This window comes from Vidua macroura, chromosome 1 (genome assembly GCF_024509145.1).
Source record: "Vidua macroura isolate BioBank_ID:100142 chromosome 1, ASM2450914v1, whole genome shotgun sequence".
Lineage (NCBI taxonomy): Eukaryota > Metazoa > Chordata > Aves > Passeriformes > Viduidae > Vidua > Vidua macroura.
The window spans coordinates 106,777,402-106,791,614 of record NC_071571.1 but is presented as its reverse complement, the minus strand read 5'-3'; the positions used below and the strand labels follow the sequence as shown (position 1 = coordinate 106,791,614).

Here is a 14,213-nt window from a genome sequence, read left to right as displayed (position 1 = left end):
GCAATCTGCACATCTCTAATTCAGCATTCCAGCCCTCACCTTTCCTTTTACCTGCACCTGGGTGGATGCTAGTGTAATTCTTAAGTTGCCTACTTCTCTTGGCAACCTTTTGAGGTCTGTTTTGGATTGAACTCTACAGAATGTTAGTATGTGCAAAGTGTATGTGTATTTAGCTGCTATACTTTTTGCTTCCCCACCACCCTACCAAGGAAGAAGGTTCAATTTGGCAACACTCTTACGGTTTCCCCTCTACCTCAACTACTTTCCCGCTGTACACAGATGAATTTTATTTAATTTCCTTAAAACTTACTATGGGGATTAGAAGACATTATCAAAATTGAATAATTTCAAAATTAAATCTGAATAAAAAACCCCATGAAATAATAGGGGAATTTCCTAAAATTTAGATCTTCCCCACCTCCAGGTTTTATCACTCTCAGCGTTCTTCTCTGAAAAGATTCAGCTACTAAGGAACCACCCAACACATCTCCATTGCTGCTGTGCTTCTTCAAAGGAAATTTCCTAAACACACTTCAAGTCTTCTTTGCAGTGGCCCATCACTGAACTAGAGGATTAACCATGAGATTTGCTGGAGTGAGAACTCCTTAAAACAGAGCTGGAAGGCAGCCCTCACATTTCCATCTGTCTCTTTACAAAGACACATGAACAAGGCAACTGTGAAATTCCTCTAACCTGACCACAGGTAAAGGAGGATTATTGCTATAGCTTTAAATAAAACAATTAATATGGGTATTCACTGTGGAAAGCAAAACTACAATTACCATGAGCTTCTATTAAAGCAGACAGAAATGGAAATAACAAAAGCAAAATTTCAAAGAGAATTGATTTTAACATTGCATCACTTCACTGTGTGGTGAAGGACTCAGGGAAATTCTAATCCCACTTTCAAACCCAGAAACTGAACTTACAAAAAGGCCTTGACAATTCAAGCAAATAATCTTGTTCCATGTGGTCACCCAGGTTTCAAAAGATCTGTACAGAAACATGACATGGGATGTTTGAGAAAAACCAGAGCCCAGATCCAGCAGTGTGTAAGTACAGTAAACACTACCCACTTTTAGATAGAAAAAAAAGGTGACTATGCTTCTTTACATTAAAAAAAAAAAAAAAAAAAGTCACCTTTGAAAAGTGGATCATGACACAATAACTCTTGGGAGCCAGACTGCACATTGAGTTGAAGGCTCTGCTAGTAAAAATATAATCAGATCGTTCAGTACACCAGATACCACATATTTGGCCTCCAGGTGGGTCATGACCCCAGAGACTTTAAAGGAGAGGAACCGAACTGGAGGATGAGGGAGGGGGTGAGTGTTGTTGTTATGGCTTAAAGCAATTTCACAATTACCTGATAGCGAATGATGAATCTGATGCAAACACCCTCCATTAAGTCAGCTCTATCATGTCCTTACTTTGTGTTTAACCTAATAATGTAATTGTGTTCTCCAAAACACATAATCTAGCTTCTGATCTGGCCTACCCCACAAAGAAGTTTCTCTTCAAAGGAAAAGAAAGCAAGTTCCTCCACAAAGGCATTGCCAGGCCCAGCACAGCTTCTGTATCTCCAAGGGTTATCTCAGGCAAAGAGAGACCAGGCATCTATTTGTGCTGCAGAATAACTGAACTGGTTGTTTCAGGTACAGCTAGTGGTTTTGATTGTTTACATCATTCTTAGTCATGTTCTGAGAGTATTATTTTTTCCCATTAGAGCATCACTAGGATGTACCCTGAACATGCATACAGCAGAAAGAATGTCAGATAATAATGACGGTAACAAGTATATACACTCACTGAATGTGCAGACTTAAAAGTCAAAAGTCTATGTACAGCATCGACTGTAGCATTCAGTGGGGAAGACTTATGTGTGACTCAAAACAAGATTGTAAGGTGGAGTAGAAGCCTTGCTTCATAACCACTGTAAGACCTCTTTGTTCCCCCCTCACAGCCTTTTCAAGGTTTTGAGATTCTCACCCTGTTTTGTCTTCATTAGGGATATTCAAATGCAACTGTTTGAGAGCTTACAATCTTATGTAAGTGACAGATAACTCATTCACAATGTCTTTCAAGAAAAATGAATTCTTAGTTTGGATTTACCCTATTTGTAGTGCAGTTTCCTCTCATCTTTATTTTTCATTTTATTTTTAAGAAAATATTGTTTGTACCCAATACCATTTAGAGTCTCATCTTTCAGTCTAATGTTGCCACTTCTGTGTGAAAGATCCTTCTTGTGGGAAGGATCAAGAACACTTTTTTTTTTCGTGATGAGGTTATTTCTCTTATTGCTTAACTAATGGTATCTGTACTTGGAGAATTGCATCAGATTATCTGGGATTTGGACAATTCCTTGGATAGAGACAGAAAAATGCATATACTACAGAGCCACATGCAGGATGGTGGAAGAGGGCAGCTGTTTCCCCACAACATCAAACAGAAAGCAAATCACAAGTGGTCTTAATATGGAGGCTGCTATGCCCTTACTGCTCCATCCCTTCCACCCCAAGACTTTTCCTACAGGCCTCAGGAATGGCTCACAAACCAATAAACCTACTAAAGGTAAAATTAACACCTGGATGCAGGATGGTGTTACTAAGTTGAACTTACATGAATGAAGGTATCAACTTCAAATCACCCCCAAGTGATTTAAAGCAAAAATTAGGTCTGAATTGAATTTTTAGAAATTTGGTGACCTGGGCGTTTTCAGCTTCACAGAATAAACCAGCAGTGACGTAACACTGAGGCTGGCAAAGGTAAACCACTGAAAATAGCAACTGAAACACCATCTCATCTTTTTTACCTCAAGTTTGAAATGTTTCTTTAGTTCTTTTTAACAGTGTTATCCACTGAGCTGTGCACACAAAGAGCAGTTTACAACCACGATCAAACACAGAATACACAGAAGTCACTGCAAGCTGAGCTCAAGTTTTACAAAATGGCACTGGCTTTACTTTTCTCTAGGTTATGGGAAAAAAATGCTGTATTCTAGATAAGTTAAACTCTTACAGCATAGTGAGAGGAAAACTGGTGCAGCCAGTGCACCAACACATTCCTCTAGTGAGGACTGAGGTGATTTAAGATTAAGCATGTTCCAAGCTTCATTTGATGCGATTTCCTCAAAAAACAGATGCAATAAGCAGATGAAGGAAACATATAAAAGTTTTCAGGAGTTAATGATGTGGATTTGGCCTTCTCTGACTGCAAAGCTTTTGGGAGTCCTTTCAAATGATGTTATGAAATGGGCAGATATGTTACCGTGGAGGTTTTGTAGGGTTTTCTAAATAAATTAGTAGAAGATGGAGCAAATCCTTTTATGCTGCAGGGACCTTTCACAATATACATAGGAAAAGGAACATTACTATGCAGACTTAACAAAAGGGATACACTTCTCTTTTAATAGAAAGACCTTTAGGTGGGAAAAAAAAGGTTATCAACCTAAAAACATTGCTTTTGATTTTGAAGTTTAGATATTGTTAAAAGATCTCATTATTTTAAAAGGAGTATATGCTCACACAGTCTTGGCAAGGATGGCACAAATCAATCACCAAGGAGCAGTTTTGAAAACCTCAGCCTGCTTCCTTAAAACATGCATGCTACTACAGAGCTTTCCCCACTTATGTTTTCTCTCCTAAATCAACAGGACTATTAACCACATGTCAGTTCAATACCACCAAATCAGCAACGATGCTTAATCCTAGCTATAGGATCAAGGCATATTTTTTGCTGTGTAATTTTGATGTTGCAATTAGTTGCAGACATGAATTACAATTTATTCTTCTAACAACCTGGCGTGTTCACATAGTCAGGCAGTTACGTTTGAATCACCTCTGTGCCCAGCAAGATCATGGAGCAGATCCTCCTGGAAAGTGCTAAAGCACATGGAAAATAAGGAGGTGATTGGTGACAACCAACACAGCTTCACTAAGGACAAATCGTGTTGAAAATTTGGTAATCTTCTACAATGGGGTGAGAGTGGGATCCCATGCAGAAGGATCTCAGAGGCTTGAGAAGCAGTCCCATGAAAATGTCATCCAGGCCTAAATACAGGCTGGATGGGGAATGGATTGAGAGCAGCCCTGAGGAGAAGGACTTGGGGGTGTCATTTGACAAGAAGAGCAACATGACCCAGCCACGTGCAGTTGCAGCCCAGAAGGCCAACCACATCCTGCTCCGTCAAAAGCAGCGTGGCCAGCAGGCCAAGGGAGGTGATTCTGCCCCTCTGCTCTGGTGAGACCCCATCTGCAGTGCTCCATCTAGCTCTGGGGTCTCCATCATACTAAGAATGATGCAAACCTGCTGGAGCAGGTCCAGAGGAGGGTCATGAATATGATTAGATGGCTGGATCACCTCTTCTGTGAGAAGAGGCTGTAAGAGTTTAGGCTGTTCAGCCTGGAGAAGAGAAAGCTCCAGGCAGACCTTCAGTGCCTAGGAGAAAGCTGGAGAAGGACTTCTGACAAGGGCAAGGAGCGATAGAACAAGGGGAAATGGCTTTAAGCTGAAAGAAGATATATTTACAGTAAGAAGAAAAAATTCTTCACTGTGAGGGTGGTGAGGCTCTGGGGTTGGACCTAGATGGTCTTGAAGGTCCCTTCCAACTCAACCCATTCTATGATTCTACGAATTCATTTAGCTACCACTCTTAATAACACAGCAGATAAAATTAATACATACTATGTATACTATTAATACATACTACGTATAGTACATACATAGTATGTAAGCAATTAACATAATGAAATAAATACAAATTTGTTCCTCAAATAATGTATTCAAAATCAGTAACTGTTCCCAAAGCCAATATATTTTAATTGACACTTTGTTATTTTTATATACTTTTCATATACATAAGTAGTTTAGTCATAAGTACTTTATGACTAAGTAATTTAGTAATAAGTAATTTAGTCATTCACTAACAACATATGTTGTTAATACACAGATCTTATTGTAAGTTATTAGCTAACAACTATATTTAGTAATTACCAATTAAACTATTAAGAAGCATTAGAGGTATAAAATCTATTTTTTGTAGTTTACAAAAATCTATTAAGTAAGCTATCTTCTCAGATGTACCCACTAATATAAAGCTTTGCTTCCAATGAAGATTTAATGTTCATTTCAACAGCATACTGTCTAATATTCCACCATAAAAAAAAAATCCATAACTGAGAAGCTCAGTGAATGGTCTTTCTAAATAAACACAAGTCTGTGCTTGTCAACAATTTTAATGCTGGCAATTATCACTAATTGCTGACTTTTACGAATTATATTTTCACTTGGGTTTTTTTTCCAGTTGCTTCTATCCTGAGAAATTGAAAGGCAAAGTCACCAATGTTTCAAAAGAGCCATGTAATGCCATAAAAAGAAGCAATCACAATGGCATCTCAGCTGGCATTGCTTGTGAAAATGAAAGGAATGATCATCTATTAAGCCCTTTAGGACTGGGCACCTGGAAGCTGAGCACTTCACCTACAATCCCAGGCATACTTCAAATGCCTTATCAATTGAATTTGTGGACCAACTCTTCAACACAACTGGACTAACAAAGACCACCATATGAAGCTAATGATATTGAAGTAATTTCCAACCACTGAGTTTGTTTGTGTTTCATTTTTTTCCTGCAAGCTGTCTCTACACCAGTTCTCCTGATCTGCTTTCAGAACTCAGTAATCTAACTACATATTCACCTGCCTGGTGCTGCCTTCAGTTGAACTATGGAGTAAGACTGTGCCTTATGGCTTAGCATAACTTTATATATTATACATTTATGCACGTGAATTGTTGTAAATCCTTAGGCCACTGGGCTCCAAAATGTTAAGTTTTAAATATCACAGCTTATGCTAATTATTTATTATAGGCAGACGGTACCATTTGCATAGGAACTTATGTGTGACATTTTTATAGACTGCTAAGATGACACTACTTGATTTGAAACAGCAAAAAAGTCACTATTAAGATACAGAAAATAGAAGCTAAAATGTAATCCATTTTGACACATCTCAACATCAGATTGTACAGCATTGAAAAGAAAATCCTTAATAAAGATAATTTTAGATATGTATATCTACAATAAAAGTGGTTTTCCCCTGTTCTTTTCCTCCTTTTTTTAAAAGTTTTCTCACGTGAAAGTGCTGCTTAATAAAGAGAGGAAAGAATATTTTTTATTGCCAAGCAATATAAACAAATCGCTATTCATTTTGCAAAGCTATTAGTGGTTCTGAGAGTTCTCAGTTCTTCAAACACATACAAACTGACACTAATAAAAATAAAACTTTCTGAATAATAGGCATAATGGTAATACAGATTACACTGGCTCTTAAAACTTTCCAAACAAAGATGACCCAATTCTTCACAAATACCCACTTAATACTTTTTTTTTCCACTGTATTCATCTTATCTGATCCATGTTCTGGCTTCTGACAGCTGCAACAGGCTAAAAATAAAGTCCTGGAGTAAAACTTTGTTGACTTCAACTTTTCCTTTGCTGCAAGCAAACTTTTTTCCCCCGTGAAGTTGGCAGAGCTGGAGATGTACCATGGCATTTCTTCAAATATGCAACTTGAAAGTAATTTCAGGATTACCAATAAAAAAAAAAAAGAAAAAAGAAAGAGAAAAAATCTCTGCAGCCAGAACGTGTCTATGACTCTGTACAAAGGGTAACACCCTGCATCCAAGTGACTCACACATGGCATTTCCCCCTTCTCCTTCACTTGTAAAGCACATAATTCTGCCAAAAAGCACCATCAAGTTTTGTTCCTCTCCCTCTTCAGACAGATTATTGTAAGAATCCCTAACACAGATTTCTAGATTTGAAAATAAAATTTAATCAAGAAGAAATAAGGTCAGCCTTAAGTAATTAAACTAGCTTGCACTAATGCACTTGGATAGACAAATTGTTGGTTCCTCACATCCTCTGAAAAAGGACTGTTTTTCTCTCTAGAGCCCAGTTTGAAAACAGGCAAGCCTGAACACGTGTTCTCCTTGGTTTTACAAGGCTTAGTCATCCCTAAAAGGGAACCAAAAAAGGTGGAAATGAGCCCCTCTTCTTTTGCAGAGCCTTGTGTCAAAATATTTATCAAGTTCCCTCAGAGCACATACCTGCACAGCTCTTCCAAAAGTATCATTTTCAAGTAAGTCAAAATAATCATGCTTCTGCTCTTTCGGACTCAAAATATGTTTTAGAACAGAACAAACAAGATTTTTCTTGTTTGAAAAGCTCCCTGAAGCTCCCACGTAGTCACTAGACAGAGAGGCACATCTAACATTTCTGCGGTCACTTTTAGCCCATGATGCAGAGACAAGAAACGACCAACACAGCAAAGCTAGCTGCCTTCATGGCCATTTCTATGCAAAAAACATTGCTCTGAATGGACAAGAAAACCCTCTATAGGTCAAAACCATAACAATCAGCTTAAATCCACAAGCAATGTCAGTTTCATATCATTCAGACACTTTTTGCAACTTCCCTGCTGGTGGGAAACTGTGTCCAAATTTCTCATAGATAATGTTAGTGGAAATGAACTTCCAAGTGCAAAGTCCTTTATAGAGCTCTTCCTTTTCCACAACATATGTTTGTCATGTGTCAAAGCTGACTCTACTTTCTCTCATCCCCAAAAATTCTTCTGTAAAATAAATGAAGTTCTGTCCAGAATCTCTGAAATTACCAGAGACAACCCTGTTTGAGATCAAAGACACACATCACTGTTGGTCCATCTGCAATATCCCAGATTTTATTTATGATGAAATTTGCAACAAACAGACAATCAACAGAACACATGAACACCATATCCAGGGATATGGCTAAAAAAGAAGAGCTTTGACATTCAAGCTACCTTTTCTAGATACTTAGGACTCTCAAAAGTTGTTTGTGGGATAAATGTCCACAAATGACATTTATACAATGCCATTTAGGTCTAGGAAAAAAACCCACCTTTACTCAAACCACAAATCCAAAAATTCAAATCACATACTATTAACACTTAATAGAAGAAGGAAATAATTTTCAATTTCTAATGCTTGTATTGTTCTGTAATGCAACTCATCAGCCACTATGAGAAATTGGGGGGGGGGGGGGGGGGGGAGAGGAGCAGTTATGTCTTACAGGAAAAAAAAATTATAATAAAATATTTGACTTGTTGGAGGCATTAGATATGCTTCTGTACTTTTCTCCCCAAACTCTTAATGATGTTTACAGGCTGGACTTAATTTATGTGCAACATAAACAGGCTAGCACAGGCAATCTTGATTCCCAAAGCTGCTATTATGGTTTTATGAGTCAGCAACACAGAATATTTACAGATTCTTGATGGCATGCATATAAAACTTCCAGTAAATCCTGACACTCAAGAAACTAATGCTCAAAATATTTTTCTGTTACTGCTGCCACAGTAGAATATAAATACTATCCATAAAATTCTCACTGTGAGCTAAAATCTGCTTAAAAAAATAAAAAACCTCCAAACACCTGATAAATAAACAGTTTATAAACACAGACAAGAAAAGCAGATGAGAGAAAAAATATAACACATGCAAACCTATTTTATGTAGTCTGGGTAGTTAAATTCTGAAGTTACAAACAAATTAAGCATTACAGCTCAAATATGTACTCTTATAAGCAGTTTAATTATACCGATATAGCACTTAATTCCACATAGATATATGTGTAAAATGTGATAGTTAACATCTGTAGGGATAAATATGAAAATAGTCTTGGACCTCCCACTGAATTCCTACAGCAAAAGCCAGAACAATCTCATTGATAAATAAATCACTTAAATCCTTTCTTCATTTGCCATCACCCTATTGCAAAAGCATGAAGCTGAAGCCTAGAAAGTCAAAGCTAAAGCCTGACCTTCCATCTCTATCCTCTCTGGCTGCTCCCTTGTGTAACCCTCAAACACATGCCATCATTTCCTGAAGAGTTTAGAAGGGGTTATCAGGAGAATTTCAGGACATGTGTCAGTTTTGTGGCAACCTGAATGCTATACAAACATCTTCTGTGTTTAATAGGCGATTTGTATTTTAGTAGGTTTATCCATTCCCAACTTTATTTGTTTAAAGGTGCCTTAACCTTGACATAAATCAATGCTAGGCGTCTGTATGGAGTACTTCTGAAGAGTTTAAAAATTAAACTCTGCAAAGAGCTATATTTTGCAAGGAGGTTTCTTTCAAAAATAAACCAAACCAACTTGTCAACTTCTTTGTTCACTTCCCCCCACCTTGAAAATTATGCAGTTTATTCTTTTTTCACTCTTATTATAGAGTTCTTCTACAGATTATGATGAAACACCAGGCTGGCCACTATAAAAATGCCACCACCACTGGCTCCCAAGTCCCTTTTTCTTCCTAATACAACCACGAGTGTTTGTGTAAGACAGTAGGGCCAACGAGTCAGAGGCTCTGGGTCACGCCTTGCAACAACCCCCCCCCCCCCCCCCCCCCCCGTTCCAAAGGAAAACAAAAAGCACTGAACCTTTTCTGTCACATGCCCAGTCCTCCCCCACCTCCTCTGTGGTGAAGACGGCCATTATTACATTTCCTTTCGGGTTATTTACAAGGTCTTGGCTCTGACATTGATTTCTTATCTGTTTCTATGACAAATGTTAAGTGTTAATAAGCTGTCCTTTGAAAGAAAGATAATGCTAAACAAATTATAGGAATTAATTTCCCCAGATCTATTCTTTATTTTTTTTCTCATGAGCATTGAAACAAGAACAGTAAAAATTTTCAAGACCAGGAAAAAACCCACACTTTTTTTTCAGCCAATTAGTAAGTGCTAGCAGATTAAAGGAAGTTACACTTTAAGCCAGGCAGTATCCTGAAAATCTAAAATAAATTTGTCAGGGCATACAGAACAACCAGGCAGGCACAGCTCCCTTATGAACAGTTTTTTAAATTATAAGTGAAGAGTTACTTATTACTTTTTCAGATAATTTGTTCATGGTTTAAATTTTAGCATAAAGGGTGAAAGTTTCAGAAATCTTTTCAGTTACAGAACCATTAAAATGATAAACATTTGGGATCCCAAGGTACACTTCTACTCTAACTGTCCTTTCAGACCTGCATTGACTGCACTATAATAGCTGCCAACATTTGGTAAGGATTAGCCTTTCATTCAGACAAAAGCAAGCATTCCTTAGCTAAATCAGCACTTTTTGCCATCAGACTCATAAAACCTTTTCACAACACAGATTTTCAAGAGAATCCTTTAGGGTTTTAGGATGCTGCTCCTTTTACTGAGTAACAAAATACACCCCAGGGTGTCTCATTGACCGCACTCAGCTGTCCTTTGACCTCTGCAATTGTTTAGCCTAACTTCAGGGCCACAGAATCTGCCCCCCCGCACCCCCCCCCCCCCCCCCCAATCAAAAAGGCTAATGTTGCTTCCTCCTAGCACCTGGCAAAGCAAAATCCTGGAGGTTCCCCCCTCTTCCAGATTTATACCACGTTCCAGATGTTGCCAAGCAAAATGTTCCTGCAGGCAGGTTTTGGGAGCCCCCAGGCGCAGCGCAGAACCTGGGCTGTGGCCATGACCCCCTTGCTCCGCTCAGGGCTGCCCTTGCCCCCAGGGATACAACAGGTCATAAAGCAGGAATAGATCTGCAGCCTTCTGGGTACGCTGGCTATTTAAATGCAACAAGAAACTATGTGAGCCCAATATTGTGTACTGAGGCAAGCCTCCTCCCCTCTCAGAAGTCAGGAAAAAAAGAGACGTGTGAGAATCTCAGTTGGGAGCACAAATCTATCCCAATCATTACAAAGATCTGCATTCTTCTTCCCATTTGTTTTAAACCCTTTGAGAGGACAAATAAACAAACAAACCCTCCAAGTGCATAAAACATATATTTAGCTAGTTGCTTAGGTATTTGCAAAGCCTCTAAGTAAAACAGCAGAAGAAGACTGTTACAGCTTCAAAAAAAGTGCCATTAAATAATGAAGTTGACCTCATTGTGGGTATATAAGAAAAAAATGGAAGCACAAATCAGCCCTCTGTTGAAGGCTTTTTGATTATATGAACTGGATTTCATTATTTTTTTAAAAACTTGAATATTTTACATGCCTGAAGCAAAAATAAAATAGTTATTTACAGTCCACACTGCTCCTAAAATGCAGTCAATGGAAATGAAAGCAGAGATGCTGATCACATACAGTGTATTGTCTATTAGGAAAGGCAAGTATGGTACCTTCTCAGATTTCTTTTAACCTATTCGAAATGCAGTCATGATTAAAGGATGCAGCTTAGAGTTTGTGAAGCCTTGCTCCAAAGTTGCTTAAAACTCCTGAACACCTGAAAAATAAAAAGGGAGAAAAAAATCAGAATTACTCATGCCAGCATATAGTTTATAACAAGACAAAAAGCCCTTCCTGTGGAAACCTTGTCTAGGGTGAAAAAAGGAGGGCAAATGACTATAAAAAGCACATTTTTAGAGGAATACTTGATCGGAAGTGCTTGGTTGCTTCTCTATATTCTACCAGAACTACAAACTTAGAATTTGCACATTTTTGGCGCTGAAGTCACTATATGACAGATTAGGAATTTATCACATTAATATGATAAAATTAACTGTTGCAGAAACATTTAAAAATATATGATAATGAAGTAATGATGGTAATGATAAAGAAGTAATTCTTTAACTATTTATAAAGAAATAAACTAAAACAGTGAGCAGTTATCTACCCTGGAGATCAATGTTGAAATGAAATCAGAATTAGCTAGTTGCTCTCCTATCTGGCTTTCCATAAAAATATTGAAGTGAAAACATTACTAATAGAAATTGCACTTAATAAAAGAAAATACACCTGAAATACCCCAAGGAATGGTAAAAATGGCATAGCAAGCAGCAAGCAAAAGGGTAACTCCTAAAATATCTAGGACTGTACAGAACACCAATTAGCATCAGGAAAAGCTTTAAATTAAGTTATCATTGAGTGGACTTTGACAAGACTTTCTTAGGCAGACAAACTGGTTTGGTTTCTCAATAGCAGCAGACCATATTTTGCCAAAAGATTTAAAGGAATTCTCCCTAGTGCACGCAAATGGGATTTTAAGGCTTAAAGCTGGGACTACAGGCACAGGTCCACTGGCAAAGCCAGAATGCAGCTGTACACCTCGAATTCAAACTCCAGGTTTTTAAATTAAAGGCCTTATAGCTTCCTTCCCCTCCTCTCCTCTCAATTTTAAAAATCAGCCTGTTTAAGAGAGCAGCTGTAACCCTCACCTCTGGCTCAGCAAAGGTTTTGGGCAGGATTGTTGTGTTCTGAAGAACGGCACTAAACAACTCTATTGCCAGGGAGCACCGATGGTGCCCCACACGGCGCGTCCCCGCCACGCTGGCAGCGGCTCCGGCACACGTGGACAACAGGGATAACACACGCAACCCCCGACCAAACTGTAGGGCTCTGCACAGACTTCAGCCATTGCAGAATGTCAGTAATCCAATTCCAACAGCTCCTGGCTCTGAAATTGCTATTTTTCAGACACGTGCTGAACATTTCACCTGCTAGTAATGACATTTTTGTATTTTCTTCTAATTACACTCAAAGCTAAGACCTTTGGCCCTAGGCCACAGACCTCTATTCAGGCTGCACACATTCTCTTAAAGGCCCTGAGCCTTTGTTGTCACTCTCAGTCTTTCATCTATTATTTATATCCATTGAGAAGAGAGATACTCCACCATTTGTGAAGCTTTAAAGCTTCTAATCATCTTAATTTCTTCGCCTTTCAACCAGTGCTTCCCCTTATGGACCAATGCCAACAGTGTGACAAAATAATTTTTCAAGCCAAGATCCTCCTGGACCCTTCCCAAACCTTGACACACACTGGGCTGTAACTGCCTTTTGTCCTTTGCCGGCTGCTTTTGCAAACACAGACCTTTGCTCAGCTTGGGGGTGGGGGGTGCAGATCTGCTTGTCAGAGCATTTGAGGGAGTTTTCTTGGGGTTTATGTGTTTTTGCACCACTTTCTCTCTGTTAAAAAGTCTAACTCAATTAGTCTAGCTAAATCAGAGATGCTGTAGAGCACCTTACCTCTTTTAAAAATACAAAGTACCTTCTGAAATACCATCAACTATGAATTTTAAGTTTCCATTTTTTTTTTTCCAAAAGCTAAACTGCTGATATGCTGCTTTGGTTTTTATACTGTTATGGTTATGTGCCCACTCAGAACTGACAGATAATTACACAGTATTTAAGACATACAAAATACCACTGACCCTTTTCCTGAATATTGGCAACATTAATTTGTCCTGACCATGTAAAATAACATGACAAAAAAAATATTTTGCATCTTATGTTCAGGTCATCTCCTTCTTATCCTCCCTTATTTGCAAATGAAATAGGAAATAAATCAACAGCATTTTTGCCAAGATGCAGAAGATCTCTTCAGAATTCATCAACCACCAATCTTCATTGCCAAGACCTGTGAGATCTGCTAACAGGATCCACATCTTGGCTCTTTCTTCCACTATGGTCTGGCTTGCTTTTGATTTTTAACAGTGCTTCCTTGTTGTCTGTCCCCTCTGAAGACCCCCAACCCCCACATCTTTTCTTATTTTTACCATTTGCTTCAACCAGCAGTTCACTTGAGACTCATCCATCTTACAATGCCTAAAGTGACAGATGCTCTCAGGAATGACCATACTGTTGAGTGAACAAAAGATAACATCACCTCTAGGAACTTCGGGAGAAATACAACTTCAACCCTGAGACACAGTTATCCTGGCAGAGACAGCACCATAAACCTCTCTCAAGTGAAAAAAAAAAAAACCCAACCAACAACTGTGGGGAAAAGGAATCTGAGACAATTACACACAAAAAGAGTATTATTTCTATCCTAAGCTGTAGTTAGTGATGTTGATGACCTTTTTATTTTGTTTTTTTTCCCCCCTAATACCCCATTGAAGAATTTTGTAGAATTTACTTGTGATAAAATCAAGAGGAGAAGAGAGAATGGAGAAACTTCACACAAATACTGTTTCAGGACCCCTACAGACTTGAATGGAGGAAGAAGGCACTTTGGGACAGCTTCAGCAGAAGGTCACACAAGTCCTTTGCCAAAACACAGACATTACCTTGTTAAAATCTACACGTTCTACAGACCAGCTGTTGCTCAGTTAAATTCCACAGGAATTCAGAATCATTGTGCAAGTTTGTGCCCTTGACAAATGCATACTGTAACCAGAGTAAGATTACTTTAATGTCACAGC

General features: G+C 38.4%; 1 protein-coding gene across 1 annotated transcript in view; it reads right to left on the bottom strand.

Annotated features, from left to right (window-relative positions):
* Positions 1-14,213, bottom strand: part of GREB1L (GREB1 like retinoic acid receptor coactivator) — a 132,057-nt gene that overhangs the window by 64,386 nt on the left and 53,458 nt on the right. The window contains exon 2 of the mRNA XM_053976060.1: positions 11,193-11,296. The gene's annotated coding sequence lies outside the window, so the exon portion shown is untranslated. The remainder of the gene's footprint in view (positions 1-11,192; positions 11,297-14,213) is intronic.